The following is a 19,031-nucleotide window of genomic DNA, read 5'->3' on the forward strand; positions in this document are numbered from 1 at the left end:
TCGCAGCCGTCCGCGATATTCAGCCAGCTTCGGGTTGCCTCCGCTCGGGCTATTGAGTCACTCGCTATAAATTAATAAAGGCTCCGCTTGTTTTGACGGTGAGCCGCGATGGTTATTGACCAGCAAAGCAATGAACTCGGACGCGACGGTGTGTCGCGCGATTTCTGAAACGCTGCTTGCCGTTCTGACTCATTTCGGCCGGGCTGCCGAACGGACGCTTTTCGAGAATGTACGACGGCCAACAACGACCACGCCGCCGAGAGGTGTTTGCGTCAACGATGCATTATTAAAGCGACCGCTGCCCGACGGTGTCTGCCTTGGCAGCGAGTATTCTTGACATCAAAGGCGCGCCTTTGAACGATTCGCTGAAATAGGTGCTCTCTGGCACCGACGTTCAGTTTTTCGAATTCTCCGTGGGCTCTTTTCCGCAAACAGGCGCTGACGACATTAGCCTGTCGAGGCTGATGACTAGGCAATTGCGAAAAACAGGTTTTCTCCTTTAACAATTTTAACCCTTTGCGGACGCGTGTCTGCGGACAGCAGCCCAAGCATTGAGCCCAAGCAACATGATCCCAAGCCTCCCCGTCCAGGCGGACACTCGCGCGTCAGAGTGTCCCGTCCGGTTAATAAATTCATTACCGATGTTCTCAAATTCTCTGAATCCCTCCACCCACTCTCATTTCTGTCCTAAATGTTACCCGATAGTAAACCTTCCTGGAAAGAACAACAGACAAACTCTTACCAGTGGAGCCACGTGCACACCTGTTCCCGCGAACTGGCCGCAAGTGGTCTACTGGAAGAGTTACCCAATTTGTTCATAAGGCAATTGGTGGTACAGGTTCTTCGGAACGGAGATCGATAACAAACAGTGTCGAAGGGCCGGCAGGCAGGCTGTGACCCCTGACGGCAGGCCGCACGGGCATTCGCGTGTCGTCGGTTCCCATGCATCAGCTCGTTGGCGGGCAGCAGTTTCACTGGCGCGCGCGGAGCAGAGTCGCGGCGCGCCGACGAAAAAGAAAGTCTGTGACTCGGGTCGCGTCGGGTCGCGCCGCCACCGAGTCGTGCTCGACTCGACTCGACTCGACTCGTCCCGACTCGTCTCGACTCGACTCGACTCGACTCGCTCGGCCGTTGTCGCGTCGCGGGCTGCCGCGGCCGACGGGGGCCGAAAATTTTCGTGGTCGTGTGCTCGGTCTCTCTCTCCTCTGGCGCGCGTCTGCTCTCGCGGGGCAGTGGCTCTGTGGACGCGCCAGTGGCGCCACTGTCGAGGACGGCGGCGAGGAAGGGAATCACGCGGCCGGCGCATAAGCAGCGTCGAGCGCCGCAGTCGCGCTCTTGCACTCTCAGCGGTGAGCGGAGTCCGTAAGCCGTGCGTAATCGCCACGAAAAACGTCTTTTTGGCCTGTCTCGTTCGCCCGTTTTTCGCCTGCCGCTGCGATTAGTCGGCCTCGGTGGCTCCCGTCATCGATTCTTTGCGGTCGTGTCAGTCGGACGGAAGACGGTCCAAGGTTGTTTCACACAACAGCCTTTCAAAAAGTTCGGGTATACACACAGAGACACAAACGAACACACAAAAATATACACACACAAGACACACGAGCACGTACACACGGTTGAACTGAAAGCGAAAGAAAAAAAAAAACAACAACAACTTGAAAATCGTGCACCACCGGTGTCTGTCTATTGCCGTCGTTGCCCGAGGAGAAACAGAGAGGGGGAGAGAGAGTGTGTGTGTGTGAGAGAGAGAGAGTGTGAGTGTGTGTGTGTGGCTAGAGCGTGGGAGAGAGAAAGAGAAATAGAGAGGTGGAGTGTGAGAAAGCGAGAGAGAGTGAGAGAGTGGATCGAGTGGCGGCGAGGGGAACGAGCATCGACGAAAACGACGGAGACCAACGACGACGGGTCGCCCCGTGGTTTCCCGAGGCGAGGCCGGCCGAACGAACGAAACCGGTGCCAGAGGATTTTCGTGATCGTTGTACCTCTCCTACATCATTTCGCGTGGTGCATGGCCCCCGAGAGATAGACGACCCCGGGGATCGAGCACGGTTGGCCGAGGGATCTCGTTGAACAGCAGTGACGTGCGGGTACACGTGTTATACCTTGTGCAAGTGTTTTCGAACGGGCCAAGAGCCTGGGAGAAGGACCAACGTGTCGGACCGCGCCGGCCCAACAGGATTTCACGGTGTCTACCTCTTCGTTATGTGAGTATCCCTAAAGTTTTCGGTGCGGCGACCGCGTGTACCCGGCTACCGTGACCCAAATCGCTTTATCCTCGGGGAGACTCTTGTTTACTGCACTATAGTGACCGAGGATCAGCTTTTTATACCTCGAACATCGCGGTAACGCAGCTATCAGCTATTGTCTTCTGATCGGTGGTAACCCGAGTGATCAAACCCGCATGTAAATCATATTTTATTTCTTGAACAGTGGTTCTATTGGACTGTACTGATGTATGTTAAGCCCTTCAGCGTATTTGCAAATTTCCACTGCCTCTTATCAATGCAGCTCAGGTGTTGGCAGGCAGGAACACTCAAAAACCCATTAGTGGACTATGTTTTTCTATTCCCCTAATGCTTTCCTCTGGTCTACGGTGTAATCCCGTGTGAATTCGTGTAATTTTTAATGAAAAGCACCGTCAGTTATAAATAGTGCCCCCTGGCCAATTATTGGCGAGTCGTGGCCATATTTAAAGTGTTTTATGAACAATTGTGACCGTATTTAAAATGCTTTACGAACGCCTGTCAGCCTCGAGAAAAATTAGCATTTCTTTCCCGCGAAACCGGCGGCGACCGCCGGTTTATGGGACACCGAGTTTTGTTTACATCTGTCCTCTTCGGGGCGAAGTGTGAGGTAGGTTCGTGAACGAATGTGCGCGCCGAGGTCGCATCGGGGACCGGAGTAGGTCGGCCTCGACGCTGGCCCGCGTTTTTCGAGGAAAACCACCGGGAACGACGTTTTTACTGCGAATGGCGACGTCACGTCCCTTTTGTCCTAAATAGAAAAAAAAAATTAAAGCAACTTCTTTTGTTCTAAATAGACAAAAAATTAAAGCAACTTGGAAGAACAACAGACCAATAAATTTTGGTATATTCGTCCGTTCTCTTTCGTAGAAATTTCTTTTAAATTAGACCACAATTACGTACACAAAATTCCTCAGCCTATCGATGACCAGATGCTAGCATAACCTAATCAGTATGCACCGTGTGAACGATATTTTGCAACATTTCGAGTACTGTGGAAACGGAAATAATTTTGTGCAACTAACGCAGCTGGGTAGCAATTGCGTATTTTTGTGGATGGAATGAATGTTATTAATAGGAATTCGCGTCCCTATAATTACGAACTTAACCAAACTTTTCGCCGATGCAATGCAGCGACTCGTGACATTGCCGCGCGAGATATACTACACCGGATAATTACTTCGGTGCTGATTAAACACTTGACTGAACACGACGTAATGACAGATCGAGTCGATTTTAGCATAAAACTTTAATTTTATAAATATTCGTCGCGGTAAGCGTCCGTGCTCACCGCAGCGTTCGGGCGGAAAGGAAAAGCACATCTAGAGGACGCACGCGATTGGTTATGACAATGACCATGGATAATGCAACTATGTTGCATCACTGACAACAGCGAGTCGTTTGTTGTATTTCAAATGTAATTTGACGGATCCCTAACGAGTTCCTTCGAAATGAATTGCACACGACCGACTGACATAAATTTCTCACCTTGTAGGTTAGTTTTTTCGCGAGGAAAATGTTGTCTAGGGACTTTTTTCCAGCGAGTCTCTCAACTTCGATTAGCCCAATCTAAAACACTCTATTTCTATTTTACCCAGAGTGGAGACATGATTAATTGATGTGACAGTCCGATAACATCTACCCAGAATGCAACCGAATGCAACAATAATTCATCACCTGTTTCGCGTTTTAAATCGAATTTCCTGATCTTTTAATGTGTTTTGAAGATTTATTGATCTAGCATGCTGTCAAGTTTAGTTACAAGGGTCTCTGAATAATGTGTTTAGCTATAGGGAACTTTGTAGTTACTTTTCTAAACTTCTGCCTAGATTTAAAAAATACAAGATTGTTGACTAGGGATATAACGTTACAACATAACCTCTCGGTGTTACCGATGACGAAAGCAGTCTAGTGTCAACATACGGTTCCCGCCAAAATCTAAGGTATGCCACACCACAGCAGTCAGGGACGTATCATGATATTTCTGGGCCCTGAGTCACTTTGCATGAACAAAATTTTTTACTATTTTTTTTTTTTGTGACATTTTTCATGCGTCCTAGAGTTTATCTGTAAGTCCCAAATTTTTCATGTGTCTCAGGCAGTGCGGCCAACCTTCGGGCGGTATCTAGGGACTTTATGACCCGGTTTCTTTGTCTCGTAGGCGCAAGACAGGATTTCGTTCGTTTTGCTTCGAATCTGAGGCAATCTTTCGCGATCGTGGCCAGGGGAAAGGCAGAAACGAGCTTGGAAGGCACAGCCGCGAGCTGCGTGACGACTCGTCGCAGCAGAAGTGTTCGTCGAAACGAGTCCGTTCTGATTACAAATTCAAATTTAACGACTGGCCGCCGCCACTTGGAAATTTAAATCTTCAGATATCGTTGCTGATTGAAACGAATCCGACTGGGCTCGGGATTGGAAACGGTTGTTTAACGTCCTCCAGGCGGATCTTCTCGCGAACAAGACACGTTTCCGAAGAATACGCTCTGCATAATGCTCACGAGCCAGTTGCCATTTTTTTTTCTCGAGATCGTCTGCTCCTTACGACACGAACCAGTAGATTTTATTTTCCGTCTCAATATTCGTCTTGACTGTAGGAGCCTACAAATATTTGTTTAGTATTTTTGTATAAACCGTAATCATTTTAGGGGAAAAGTAATATCTTAATATTCGTCTTGAGTGTAAGAGGTTATGAATACCTTTCAGTATTCTGGTGTAGGGAATTATGGTATTGTCACTAGGTCTACCGTTGTCACTAGGACTAGTTGCTAACGGTTACGAATTTTGATGACAGTAGTTGCAATATTAAAAAATCTGAAATCTGTGAATCTAGTGATAGTATCTAGTAATTGGCAAACCTGAAAGTCCACTTAGTTTTTGTCTGCATCGGGGAAAGAAATATCATTAACTTCGAAACGGCTGTCACGATAATGATTGTCCTTGACTCAGTACGACTTATTCACTTTTTCTGTGGAATCATTATGATAGACACATAGGTCTGTGGGTAATGAACATGTTAATAAATAATAAAGTAGTCTGGGCGCAACAAATTATCTTTCTTTCTTCCCTTTTTATCGTACTCGTGGTGAGCATGTAAATTAATGCAACCGTATTAATAGAATCGCAGGATCTGGGGAGAATTAAAAACCGTAGCCGTGCATAGAAATCACAATTAATTAAATAAAGTAATTAATTGCGTATACTATTTATATACAATTTTGCAATTGTAATTACAACTTATCTCTCAATGTTTTTACGTTCAGTCTGGTTCTCCATAAATCATGAAGAATCACGTTTATACTAATTGTTATACCTCGCTATTCGTCTTTCAGAATGCCTAGGGAAATTTGAAAAAGTCGTATTGTTCATAAATTAATGCACGAGTTTGTAGATATTCACAGTCACCACGTGTTCCATATTGCCGACCAGTTTTTCGTATCCTGGAAAAAGTTTCAGTGATCTACGCTTTTTACTAATCATTAGAAGGAACGCCTAGGGGAAAACCTAGAACATCCATATTTAATAATCATTTCACAAGAACATGAACCTTTGAACTGTGATCAACTTTCAAGACTGATCCTTTTACCGGTTACTTCAATAAATTTTTTTATTCAACAAAGTTTCTAGAAAATGTGAAAAAACCCTAGCCGGTGGTCCACGCGCTTCACAATTCCCCTAGGGGACTGACCACCTTCTAATATTTTAGTAGATCTAATAAACCGTAAAATTAGTAACAGTTACTTCATATATATCCCTAGGTACAAAATTCCCTAGGAAATATGAAGAAATCCCTAGAAGTTAGCCACGTGCCTCACAATTCCCCAAAGACTCAAATTCCTCCTAGCAGTTTCCTAGTCTCACCAAGCTATGAAATTAGTTATTCCCCGAAACACCCTCGTGCAGGGTCCCCAGTCGAGAAAAGTCCCTAGAAAATGGGATTCCCGCAATTGGGGTGTCGCAGGCGTCCCGCGGACACGACGTCAGTCGATCGTTGATTTTTCCGTCCGCCTATAATTCTTCGAAAATGCTCGGGGAGAGATCTGTGGCGTCGAACCGCCGTCGCGGTTTTATCCGATGCTACATCGATAGCGTTTCGATAAGTAGGCTCGGTCGCCAGAGAAAGAGAGAAAGAGAGGGAGAGAGAGAGAAAGAGATACTGGCTCACCGTGAGGACCGATAACAGCGTGCATTATCACGGTGCACATCCACGGCCTCCAATGTCGTGTCGCGGCACGAGAATGGGACGAGATAAGCGGGCATGGCTCGCGCGTTCTACCGCGGCGAGTTTTCTGCCGCCGTCGTCGTTGTCGTCGCCGACGATTCTGTTACGTAACCGTGCCGCTCACCGACTCGAACAACAGGGAAAAAAGGAAACGAAACAGCCTTTGGCGTTCTCGGTTTCGTTCGCTGCCGCAGAAAATCTCGGCCGATCACTCGCGCGGACTTTTTCGTGACACTTAAACGTAGCCTACTATAATTTGGCACCGCTCTTAATCTTTAGTACGATTCTCTTTTCAACGGAATTTTTGTAATCATTTTAGAGTCAGTATTTGATGACATTTTTATGAAATCTTTTTAACAATTTCCTGTCTCCCAGAATCAGCGTTTGATTAAGGTCACTTCGATGTGAAAATGTTGTAATAAATCGTATGAAATGAGAGTTTCATGAAATTTTTGTCCAACAAATTATTATTGAAATGAAGATCGAATCAAAAGAAATATTTTAAATATTTTATTTTCGATGCATAGAAATGTCGTTGAGGAGTTATGGAAAATACGAACCGAGGACTTGTTTTTCAGTCCAACTTGCGATTAAGAATGACTGACAGTGAAAGTTGTTTAAATATTTTGAAAATGTATCGGCTCTTTTCGCATCGTTTGAGCACCGCTGAATCCACGTACGAAAGTTGTGTGACGAAGATTTGTAGCGGCGGAAGAGTGCATACCTAGGGCCATTTTCTCTGCGGAAGGGGGCGTGAGGCGCAGGGGGGTGGAGCCGGTGGTGCCGGGGGTGGGAGAAGCAGCGAGTAGCGGAAAGTTGCGCGGCGATAATTCAAAGTCGGGCAATGTTTGTCCAACTCGAAACTAGGCCAAGTCTAATTCGGCGCGGTTTCGCGAAACGCGAAATCCTGAAAATGTAAATGGAATCGAAATAATGGCCCGTCGAGTGGAGGGGCCATTACTTTTTCTCTGTATCGGGAACAATGGGGCTCTAATGCACCGTCGCGTCGCGCAACTCCGACGCAAAAACAAAAAGAAAAATAGAAAAATATAAGAAGTGGCGAATTTTCGTCCGGTATTTGCGATACACACGGCACATTACGGGGTTATATCAATTGAATCAATTGACTGGGGAAGTACTTGTTACCGCGTATTCGAATTACGCCCACGAACAAATCATTTCTCCGCGGTTGAACCCCTCTTTCAGGGGTCCTCATATCCTGGACGAAACACCGGCCGGTTCGCGAATTTTTTCCAAAGAAACTACTGGAGAGAAAAATTTCAAATTTTGCATACTTGTTTAACAATATTTCCGACACACGTACAAATTTTTTCGTGTAAAAGTAATTATCATCTTCGGAGTTATCGCAATTTTAGTAGCACACCTCCAAACATTTGTATGCACACCTAAAAATTAATTATTTTTCTAAATAAAGGGGACCTAAATAGCAATTGGGAAAAAGAATGCAGTGTCTGGAGAAGCTTTTGAATTTTCGGCAAGAAAATTCTCTTGCTTTTCAGGTTGAAAAAAAAAATGAAGAGAAAGCTGAATCGTTGAAAAACATTTTAATGGTTTTGCTTTCTTCGTGAAAGTGGTTAAAAACGTTGAAAGAGGCTTCGGAATGAAAGAAAAAATTTGTTTACCGTCGAGCCGTTTTTCCTACGCATGTACAAAGTCCCCTTGATGTCAAGAGACTTTCGAAATGGATAGCTTAATTTCAAAGGAAGACGGACACGAGCAAAAAGTCCGCAGAAAATTACAAGTGCTCTTGTCGGCCGGTGTTTCGTCAAATTATCAGGATTGTTCCGCACCTGTTTACCTTCCTCTCTTTCTCTCGTCATGCAACTGAGTACACGGCCGAGGAAAATATTTAGTCAACGGTGTTTACTCTTCGCGAAACACTCAGGAGGAGGAAAAGAGTGTTTCAGCGGATATTCTGGCATTTGTCGGCGGGTAGGTTCATCGTTCTGAACCGATTTTCTCTGTTGCGCATGCGCACACCGGTACAGTGAACTCGACTTTTAATCCAGATTAATGAAATTTAATTTTTCTTGCACTCATTCCTATCAATCTAGCTAAACCATATGAAAGTAATTCGTTTAATAATACGAATTTTATAGAAATAATTTTTTAACTTTATTTTTATTTTGTTTTCAACTCCTTTGTTATATTAACAAAGTATTACGAAATTAAAGACATTAATTTATTGTGACATTTTATTGTAGAATTGTCGCAAAGTTTGAATCTTCCCGCTAAAGATGGATCTACTGAGTAATTGACATGGTTGGAGAGGTGGGGGAGGGGGGGGGGCGATGACTGTTGACCCAGGATTGAGCCAATGCCAGTGGTTTTGCATTTTACTTTTTTGGCGGGGGTCGATAGCGTCTCGATATTCCAATATTTGAGCTGTCATTCGATTCTGTTTGACCGACCGAAGTCTCCGGGCTCTCTGCATTACCGACCTCTGTTTATTGGCTGAATCCGAGCATGGGTATCCCCCTGCTGGGACGGGGAAACCCTTCTCGCACAGAAATGCATTTTTAACCAGGCCACCGAGGCATTTGCGAGCAGATCTTTACCGAAGGGATTACAGCCCGCTCGCCGAGATCCTTTTAAAACGCGACGTTCCAACCACGGCAGGGAAACGTCGAGAATTCTCGGGCCTAGGGGAAATACGTGGCAGGGCTAGGGAATTTTTTACGACCAGAGAGGTTATGTCCTAATCCCAGGTTATCAACAGACAGAATGTAAGAATTCAAGCTTGAATTTATAAAAAGATTGCCAGGCGAATCTGTATTCTAGGGATTTCTAGGGAATTTAGCACTTGCCTTACAAACAATTATTTTCTAATTTTTGTTTGTTAAGTTGTCACATATTAATTGGAGGTAACAGAAATGAGCTGAGAATTGGTATGAAATGAATATGTTCCGCGTGAAACGGAGTTAGGGGTCGACCGAGAAATCAAGTTCAACTGCGGATTTCTTGGCGGTAAAAAGGCGAGTGGAAACAAACTTGTTCGGGATTGTTTGAACAGACCGTGATTGTTTTCACTGGCCGGAGGTGAGACGCGGTTGGCCTCGCGTAAATTTAATTCCCGGCTTGCAACATCGTTGCTCACGGCCGGGTCAACGGTACCCGACCGAATGCAACGACACATTCATTGCAACTTCAATCAATTTCCCTGTTGCAACAGTCTGACCAACTCTTTCTCAAACATGTTCTCGATTGAACGTATTGGCTAAACAATTCTCTAGTCCGTGAGATTCAGCGAAAAATGTAGAACATATTTCAAACACATTTTGATTTTGCACATAAAAAAATTTACTGCCAAAAAATTATTTTAAACAACGCATTCAAAAATGGAGGGCAATATACATTTTTTTTTAGATATCTTTGAAACCAGAGAAAATTTTTTTGAAATTTTTCCCCCGTCGGTACAATGCATTTTTTTTTTTTTTGTTGTTTTTGTTCAAACGGAAGATTCGTGTGACGGAGGGTAAGATGGCGGCCACAGGGTGTCCGAACACGATAAAATTAAATGTTCGCCGTGGTGACCTGGTCCGGCCGGCTACTGATCGAGTGGAAAGCATCCGGCCGGGCAAAGATGCACCCGCGGTGCATACTGATTGCGTCACGCGCCGAAAAATAGGCACGCGTCCCAATTTCACGGGAGAGTGTTTTGACCGGCCTTTTCTCGGTAAACGCGCGGTTACGGGAGAATTACGCCGGATCGCCGCGTCTCCCCCCGTTAGGTCCATTGCCGCACCTCCCCCCTTTAGATCTCTCGCCGAGAAATCGAGTCAAACTTGACACATAATCCAACATGGGCGACGACAGAGGAACCTCGGCAAACCGGAAACCTTCCTAATTCACGTCATACACATAACCTAAAAATGCAAAACTTTCGATTACCCCCACTACCCTGTCCAACGATATAAGAGTTATTCGAGTAAAGCAACACAGAAGAAGTTCTGTCTGGATCGGAGGAAATCGACGTTAATTCCCGTCTACTTCGGTTAATCTAGTGACCCCTAGGGAACGTGTCAGCCAGAAATACCTGGCACCTAGCCGACACTTGCGTAAGCACGTCGTCAGACAAATAGTTATTGACCTTTATTGCAGCTGGGGTCTCGGGACTGTGACGATAGTGAGTCTTTTCTTCGCATCAACCTGTGCTCTAGTAATTTTCCCTAGGAAATTCACTAAACCATTGACCAATTTAGTCACGTAAATATCCCTAGACTGCGGATAACCCCATAATCAACGGAAATACCACAGCTATCACCATAGCATAACTATTAATACTGTTGATTGAAGCAGCTGATGTGCTTTTGAAATTCCCTAGAAAAAATTCCCAATGGTAGTCATTCATTTCCCTAGAAAATTCGCTAAACTAGTGACTAATCTAGTGACATCAATGTTCCTAGATTATGAACCAACCAAAACCCCACAGCTCAAAGTGTACATTTTTATTTCCCTAGAAAAGTCCCTGACCAACTTGGCGACTTCAATATTCCTAGATTATGAAAGTCCTCTATAAAAGTTCCCACGATTAACCTAAATGCTACATTTCTCCCTAAACATTGAATGGTTGTTTAGGTTGTTGCTTACGTTCTATTCCGTGTACTCTGAACCTTTTGGAATTCCCCTAGAAAATGTTCCGGCGCGAGATTCAAAGTGTACTTTCATTTCCACCACTAGAAAATTCACATTCAAGCTTGAAATTCTCGGGGCTTCCCCCAGGAACCTTTCAGTCTAAAAAGAGTCAATCCTCGGTCTCTAAAAGCGGACTCGTTCTCCCACTTTTCATCATACTTCGCTCGACGCATCGCTCCCATTCATCCTTCAAACGGCCCCGGCTTCTGTGAGACTCTCTCGCGCTAGCCTACTCCAGTTTCAATCCTTTCGAACTCGATTCTAGCCCCATCGTCACCGTGTTTGCTACTTCGCCAGCTTCTTCTGCAAACTGTGTGTCGCTTAGGTTCAGATTGGACCATATATAGATTGATTTGAGTTGGTACGGATTGGGTTGGGTTCGTTTGAATCAAGTTTGAATTGAGTTTGAGTTGGTTTCGACTAAGTTTGGGCTGGTTTGAGTTAGCTTGAATTAAGTATGGGCTGGTTTGAGTTGGCTTGAATTAAGATTGGGTTGGTTTGAGTTAGCTTGAATTAAGTTTGGGCTGGTTTGAGTTAGCTTGAATTAAGATTGGGCTGGTTTGAGTTAGCTTGAATTAAGTTTGGCTTGACTTGGATTAAGTTGCGAGAAGAGTCACGTTACATTCACGTTTGGGTGGCAATCGCAGTCTTTGTGCAACGATCATGAATCGATCAGACTAAATATCTCTCTCTCTCTCTCTCTCTCTGCGATGAATCGGTGTTGTGTGTAGAGAACCGTTTGCTGCAAATTCACGGTACAACGGCTTTCTTTGTCCTTCGGAGATAAAGTTAACTGTGAGACACTGTTTTGAGCAAGCTCGACAGCTGTGGCAATGCAGGGTAATTTCATGTTCGGGACTGTTCCGACTCGACGTTACGCAAACATTCTTGTTCCGTCTGTCAACGGAAACTTCGGCAATTTTTTTGCCAGCGTTACAATATTTATTTTTACCAAAAAAAAATGTGTACTGTAGCTTCAAGTCCTCTATTATACGCCAAAAAATTTTCAACGATTTCTTGCACTGGTAATATTTTTAAAAATTGTCCAACTCCTTTGGAATTTTTCACTGCAACTGTTCTCTGAAATTTTCTTTTATCGCTAATGATAATCGAGACAATAGTATCGCAGAAATTTAGGATGGCGAGTCCCTGTGTATCTTGGAGCAAACGTCGTAATCCATTCGCATCGATTATTCCATTTCGACTACCAGAACGATGTCGCTGTCAGCCAGATTTGGCAATAAATCATTGCTAAGACGAGTCCGTGTAGATCAGCCCTAATTGCCCGGGAGATCGGGGGGTGGGGGGCGAGCGTCGTTTCCGATGCCTCGGGACGTTAATGAGATTTGACTGATGACATTAGCGGCGGCCGAGGTGTTGAAGAATTTACGTGTGCTGATTAATTCAGCGGCGAATACCCCGGCGAAGTTTCCACGCGAAAATCGACGCTCGCCTAATTCGAAAGCCCCGTCGAACGCCTCGGCGAGCATGAACGTCTTCATCGAGTTACCGGCTTGGCGCTAAACCAGACCTCGGGACAGTTTTATTTACCGATGCAGAATGTGCGAACGTTTACCAGGCCCCCGACGATCATCCTCAACAGCTTCTAAAGAGGTTACCAACGACGACGCTCGCTTGACCGAGAAAATCCCTCCTGTTTTTATCGGGACGACGACGCCGTTCGCAAATAGGGCGCAGACTTTATCGAATTGTCCCTAAGTGATTGCTTAAATTTGTCTGATTAGCGAATTTTACATTTTATCAATCCGAAAATTCGGTCCTGTAGACTCTTCAATTCTCTTTATCGGGACATGGCAGTTTTTCGAATTTTTTTGACGTACTCGCTTATTTTATTTTTATGTGAGAATTTTTTATTAAATACTTTCAACCTTGCTCCACGTACAGAAAAAGTTTCAACAATGCTCCTTCGGAGATAATGTTTTTAAAAATCATTTCATTTGCTCAGAGCTTCCAAATTTTTACCCTTTCGATTGTCGGTTCTTCAAAATGGTAATACAACTTTGGCATTTTTTTTAACGCTCCGCGTATTTTCTTTTGACTCGAAATTTTTTCATAAGACGTTTCTAACATTCTAGTGTGTGCAGAAAAAATTTTAACGATATCCTTCCATTAGTAAGGTTTTTAAAAATTGCCTAATTCCACTGGATTTTTGACATGTTTTATCCTTTTATGAAGTCCTGAAATGGAAATGATTGTTATTTTTTTTTTTTTTTTTTTTGACAACTTCGTGTGCATTATTTTTAACCGAATAGCGTTTGATAGCCAGTTACAATTCGAATCCAGAAAAAGTTTCACTAATTTCTCTCCACTAACGATGTTTTTAAAAATCATCAACGATGGCATGAAACCCACAAAAATCGAACAATATTCATCCCGATCGAGTAATCCTCATTTTCAAACAATTTAAAAAAATCGAACCCATTCAGGCCGACGTAAAACAACTCTCAAACAACAATAAAAGAACCAAATACCCGATATTTACCGATAACATCAATGTACACTGCACAAAACATTTTTAACCGTCCAGAACAATAAACATCCAATTTAATAAACAAAAGCCAATAAAAATCGGTCTTTGCAGTGGTTTGAATAAAAAATGGCTCGTAACATTTTACTGTGCGTCGGTAGCTTTATTTCACCGGGCTAATTAATATTTCGTTTTTTTTATCGACTGGAATTGACAATTTCGTTTCGGAAATTACAAATTGGCCGAGTACTTTCTTGTTCGGTAAGAAAGTTTTTTGCAAGTAAATCTGTAACTCGTAATTTCCGCCAAAAACGAAAGTCATGTTCGTATTCGGCACGTCGAAATGAGTCGAACGTGCCATAACAGGTGCCGAAAGCTCGGGGGAGGGGAAATTCGAAAGTCTTACGATTTTATTGGGCCGAGGATTGTTCGAAGAACGATGTTCCGCCGGGAATCGCGTAATCCGCTGTTTTCCATTCGAGCAGAACAGTTTCTCGCCGGATCTGTCGGCGGAATATAAATTCTGCTCCAGTGGCACCATGAATATCAGAGTTGATCGGCACATCAGCTGACTGCGCGCCGCGTCAAGGCTGCCGGAGAGATCAAATGAATAATGTACCCCTTTCAGCCAGCTGCATAACACATCTCTCGGCTCATTTTTAACACTCGTTTGATAATAATGGCCACCGGGCTCCGGGGCATTTCTGCGCGTTGCCAGGCTCTCGCGGGAAACGGGAGATTACTCGCTGCCATCGACAGACACCCGCCGGCTCATTAACTCCGTCGCTGGAAATGTATTCGATATTACGCTGCGAGAACCATTGATTGCGTTGAGAAAGTTCCGTGGAAAGTGTTTGCCCATTGTGGTTCCACCGTAGAGAATCCAAACATTCGCGTAGATTAATTAATTGACGACGGATCCGCGTGTTGGGGACGCTAGAATTGCACTTGGCAACGGGAAAATTGTTTAAAACGTAAAATTAGGGTTGATAACGTTTCTTAAGGATGCTATACATACAGATACATTTGCGGAAGTACAGTGTAGTCGTGGATTTTAAGTGTAGATGGTTGATGTTAGGCTAGCTTGCTTGCCTAACGCCGAACCAATACACCAGGGATAGTATTACTGCGTTTCGGATATGAAAAATGGAAATAATCTTGTATAAACTGTTCACAAATCTGAAAATATAGATATACAGTGTGGCAATCAAGAAAAATTATCGATCTAACCCACAGAGTTCAAGTACAAGGTTAATTAACATCTTTCCGGTATCGAACCAATACACCGGGGATGGTATTACCGCGTTTCGGATATGAAAAATGGAAATAATCTTGTATAAACTGTTCACAAATCTCAAAACATAGATATACAGTGTGGGAATCAAGAATAATTATCGATCTAACCCACAGAGTTCAAGTACTAGGTTAATTAACATCTGTCCGGTATCGAACCAATACACCGGGGATAGTATTACTGCGTTTCGGATATGAAAAATGGAAATAATCTTGTATAAACTGTTCACAAATCTGAAAATATAGATATACAGTGTGGCAATCAAGAATAATTATCGATCTAACCCACAGAGTTCAAGTACAAGGTTAATTAGCATCTGTCCCGTATCGAACCAATACACCGGGGATAGTATTACTGCGTTTCGGATATGAAAAATGGAAATAATCTTGTATAAACTGTTCACAAATCTGAAAATATAGATATACAGTGTGGGAATCAAGAATAATTATCGATCTAACCCACAGAGTTCAAGTACTAGGTTAATTAACATCTGTCCGGTATCGAACCAATACACCGGGGATAGTATTACTGCGTTTCGGATATGAAAAATGGAAATAATCTTGTATAAACTGTTCACAAATCTGAAAATATAGATATACAGTGTGGCAATCAAGAATAATTATCGATCTAACCCACAGAGTTCAAGTACAAGGTTAATTAACATCTGTCCGGTATCGAACCAATACATCGGGGATGGTATTACTGCGTTTCGGATATGAAAAATGGAAATGGCGCAGTACAGTGTGTCCATTTCCGAACCATTACGCTTGTAAGTGTACTGCGACATTCGAAAGCAAGAAAAAAATCGCAGAGGTATAAAAATTGCATAAACGATGCTGCTCATGTGACTGACTAGAGCTTATCTGGTTTCGGACCAATACGCTTGTGCCACCATTTTCGCCTTTTGAAGCCGGTAATCGTCGCAGACGTTCCGCAAGTAATAAAATCCGTATACCCGGTGTAAAAATGAACCGTACGCCTGCCACTAACTTAGAGCTATCAATTTCCGCGGTACCGGGAGCGTATCTAGCTACGAACCAATACACCCGGGCCTCTCCAACCCCACGAAATCCCTAAAACAAAGCTGAAGAGGCGCAGCTTTAGCACTGGACCAGAGTTCTCCGGTCTCAGAACGCTCGGCCGCACACGCAGCCGTAGACTATATTCCTGGACCTAGACCATAGCAATCGCGGTGCGCTAGGGTCTAGTTCCGGAGCAGCGGGGGGCGAGATTAGCTCGTCGCTTGTAGGAAAAACGTCGGCGACAGGACGAAGCGGGTCAGATGCGTCTGCGAGGTCAACGGGGACGAGAGTGCACGTGCAAAAAAGCAGTTGGTGAGCGAACGCTAAAGAATTCGTCCTTGACAGCGACGCTGACAGCGAGATCGCAGTGGATCTGGACGATCATAGACAGCCAGACGTAGTCGTAGTCGGAGACGGTTCTGAACAGTCTTGCACGGTCCTGGACCACTTGTCCACGAAACGACAAGCACGACCCGTCGTCCTCGGTGTCGAAGAACCAGCAAGAGGAAGATTCGCGGCGCGTGCATCGCCATAACAACTGCGAAGCTGCAGCCAGTGCAGTCGTCGGCAGACGGCCTAACTTCGCATGACGTCACCTCAGCCAGCGTATCATTTTTAGCCCACATATACAGCCGCAACGACGACGACCACGACTACACTCCTCTGCTACTTCGCGACGGCTCGTGCGGCCGTACGTACGCCCGTCCGTCTGTCCGTCGGTGTGCATGCAACACGAGGCCGAACGACGAGTGCACACAGGCCGACACACTCCGAGCAGTGCGAGTGACCGAGTCCGCGGCGTAACAGAGACTAGTGGTGGGTTCGAGCGACTCGCGAGTCGACGCACAAGATCGAACTCCACGAATTTCATTGAAATCGGAAATTTTTGAACGTCTGTCGAATATTGACGAAAGTGATGGGTGCATTTTAATTTTGTAGCACTTTTGCATTGTCTTCTTTTTCATAAAAGTTTTTTTTTTTTAATGAATTACTTAGCATCAACTACTTGCATTAGACTATTGACAACTTCATTGATAATTTGTCATACAGTTCGACGTGCTCTATGTAATAAACTTTGGATCGATTGATTGGCTTGTCGATAGTATAACTATTGAGAGACGATTGGAGTGTAATTGAGTAGTTGTAACTTAATTGTATTTTGGTTTGCAAGTTGAGTGAACAGTCGATGAACGATCGTTGATCGGTCAGGTTAGTGGGAAGTTGGTACTGTTTTGATTCGCGAGTTGCTCGAGTACATCGCTACCAGTCCCGATGTCGAGAGGATGTTTTTGCAAGAGATAGTGCATCCCGGGATTGCATTATGGGCGCTTTCCCTTGACACTACTGACCGAGCTGAAAACATTGCTCCCACCATACCGAGAGTTCCTTGGAACGTCTGACTCTGACAGTGACAGTGGTTCTCAACCTGGGGCTCCACAAAATTTCATTTTCAGTAACCTTACAGTTCGTAGACATAGTTTCATCAAATTTTCATCGCACGGAAATCTTTGATCTTTAAACTTCACGCCCTGTTACCTAGACCAGTGGTTCTCAATGAAAGTTCTCGATTTTTAATCCAATCTTGATCCAATTAAATTTGAAGTTTTACAATCTCACACCTCAAATTCAGTGGTTCTCAAATTAAATTTTCAAGCTCCCACATATTTTACTCCCAGTGGTTCTCAAACAAAATCCTTGATCCGGAATCGAAACATGATGAAATTTGAAATTTTACATTCTCACACTGAATTGTTCTCGAATAAAATTTTTAATCTGGAATCGAAACGTGGTGCAATTAATTCTCGCTGACAATATGATCACTGTTTTGTCATAGTTGCACGGTCTCCAGCTCTAGAGTGATGGAAATTCTCGGGAACGTTTCCAGCCCGTCGATCCAGAGTGGAGTATAATAACCGTATATGGGCGGACTATCGCCAAGCCTGATCGTTAAATTACCGCGATTCGGTGAGTCAGGAATCCGAAAATCGACTCGGCTGTTCCAGTTAAACAACGCGGGCAGCGCGAATTATTAACGCGGCATTCGCGTGAGATAAGCCCGGCTAACCTTTACACTCGTGACTCGCGGAGCCGGGAAACATCTAGCCCAGACTAATGCCAATATTGATCCTTGCACCTGTGCCCCTCCTTCTCCACCTGTGTTCGCCGCGAACTTGCAATTTTTTTTCTTTCAATGGCCAACGCGTGCCACCGGCAATTTCTCTTTCCGATTCCAGAGCCTGCTTTGAATGTCGACGAATGACCCGATCGGGGCGATAATTTTTCTGCACGGAACCGGGGGACGCAGAAAATTGCAACTCTGTGGGTTTGTTTGTACACCTTTGAGGAACGAACTGGAATTTCTGTATGGAGATCCGATAGCACTGACCGAAATTATGGCTGTTCTGCTGGAAGTCCTTATAGAAGATTGCTGAAAAATCAGGTCACGGTTAGGAATTTTTTTTAACGAGACTAGCGAGCGTAGGAAATTTAAACTTTGTGGGATTGTTTATCAATCTTTGTAACACGTACATGAATTTTCTAATGAAAAAATACTGACGCTGTCTGAAGTTACAGAATCTTTGATAGAGCACCTTATTGGAAATAGTTAGAAAATGATGGGATAGTTAAGAATTTGTATAAACAAAAATAATTGACATATCAGATTGGAACTCCGCTGAGTTATTTAGTAATGTTCAGAGAATGAACAGCAATTTTTTTAAAGCAGAAATAACGATTCTATCAAAAGTTATAGCAATTTCGGTAAGACTCAAAAACTAAGTTATGAATTCTTTAAAATATGGAATATTATTATAGTCTAGCTCTTTATTTATTGCGCTAAGGGTTCTATCGGGTTCTAAATAAACAACGAACCCTTTGAACATTATTAATAGACAGTGGTTCTTTATATATTTATACTCTTTAAAGATTGTCAAGAAAAAATAGAAAAATAGATACCCTCATAGAATTTTTTGTTTATTTATATGATTTATCATTAAGAATACATATAACAATATACATTCCATGAAACATTTCTAATCAGTTGCTAAATGTCCCATTATTTAAAACTTGTTCGATAGACCTTTCAAGTAGAATAAGCCACTCGTGTACAGACAAA

At 43.8% G+C, this 19,031-nt stretch overlaps 1 protein-coding gene across 1 annotated transcript in view; it reads left to right on the forward strand.

The window, feature by feature from the left end:
• Positions 1-1,296: 1,296 nt before the first annotated feature.
• LOC143359058 (uncharacterized) overlaps positions 1,297-19,031 on the forward strand; it is a 116,707-nt gene continuing 98,972 nt past the window's right edge. The window contains exon 1 of the mRNA XM_076796714.1: positions 1,297-2,198. The gene's annotated coding sequence lies outside the window, so the exon portion shown is untranslated. The remainder of the gene's footprint in view (positions 2,199-19,031) is intronic.

The sequence above is a fragment of the Halictus rubicundus genome, chromosome 11, assembly GCF_050948215.1.
Source record: "Halictus rubicundus isolate RS-2024b chromosome 11, iyHalRubi1_principal, whole genome shotgun sequence".
Taxonomy (NCBI): domain Eukaryota; kingdom Metazoa; phylum Arthropoda; class Insecta; order Hymenoptera; family Halictidae; genus Halictus; species Halictus rubicundus.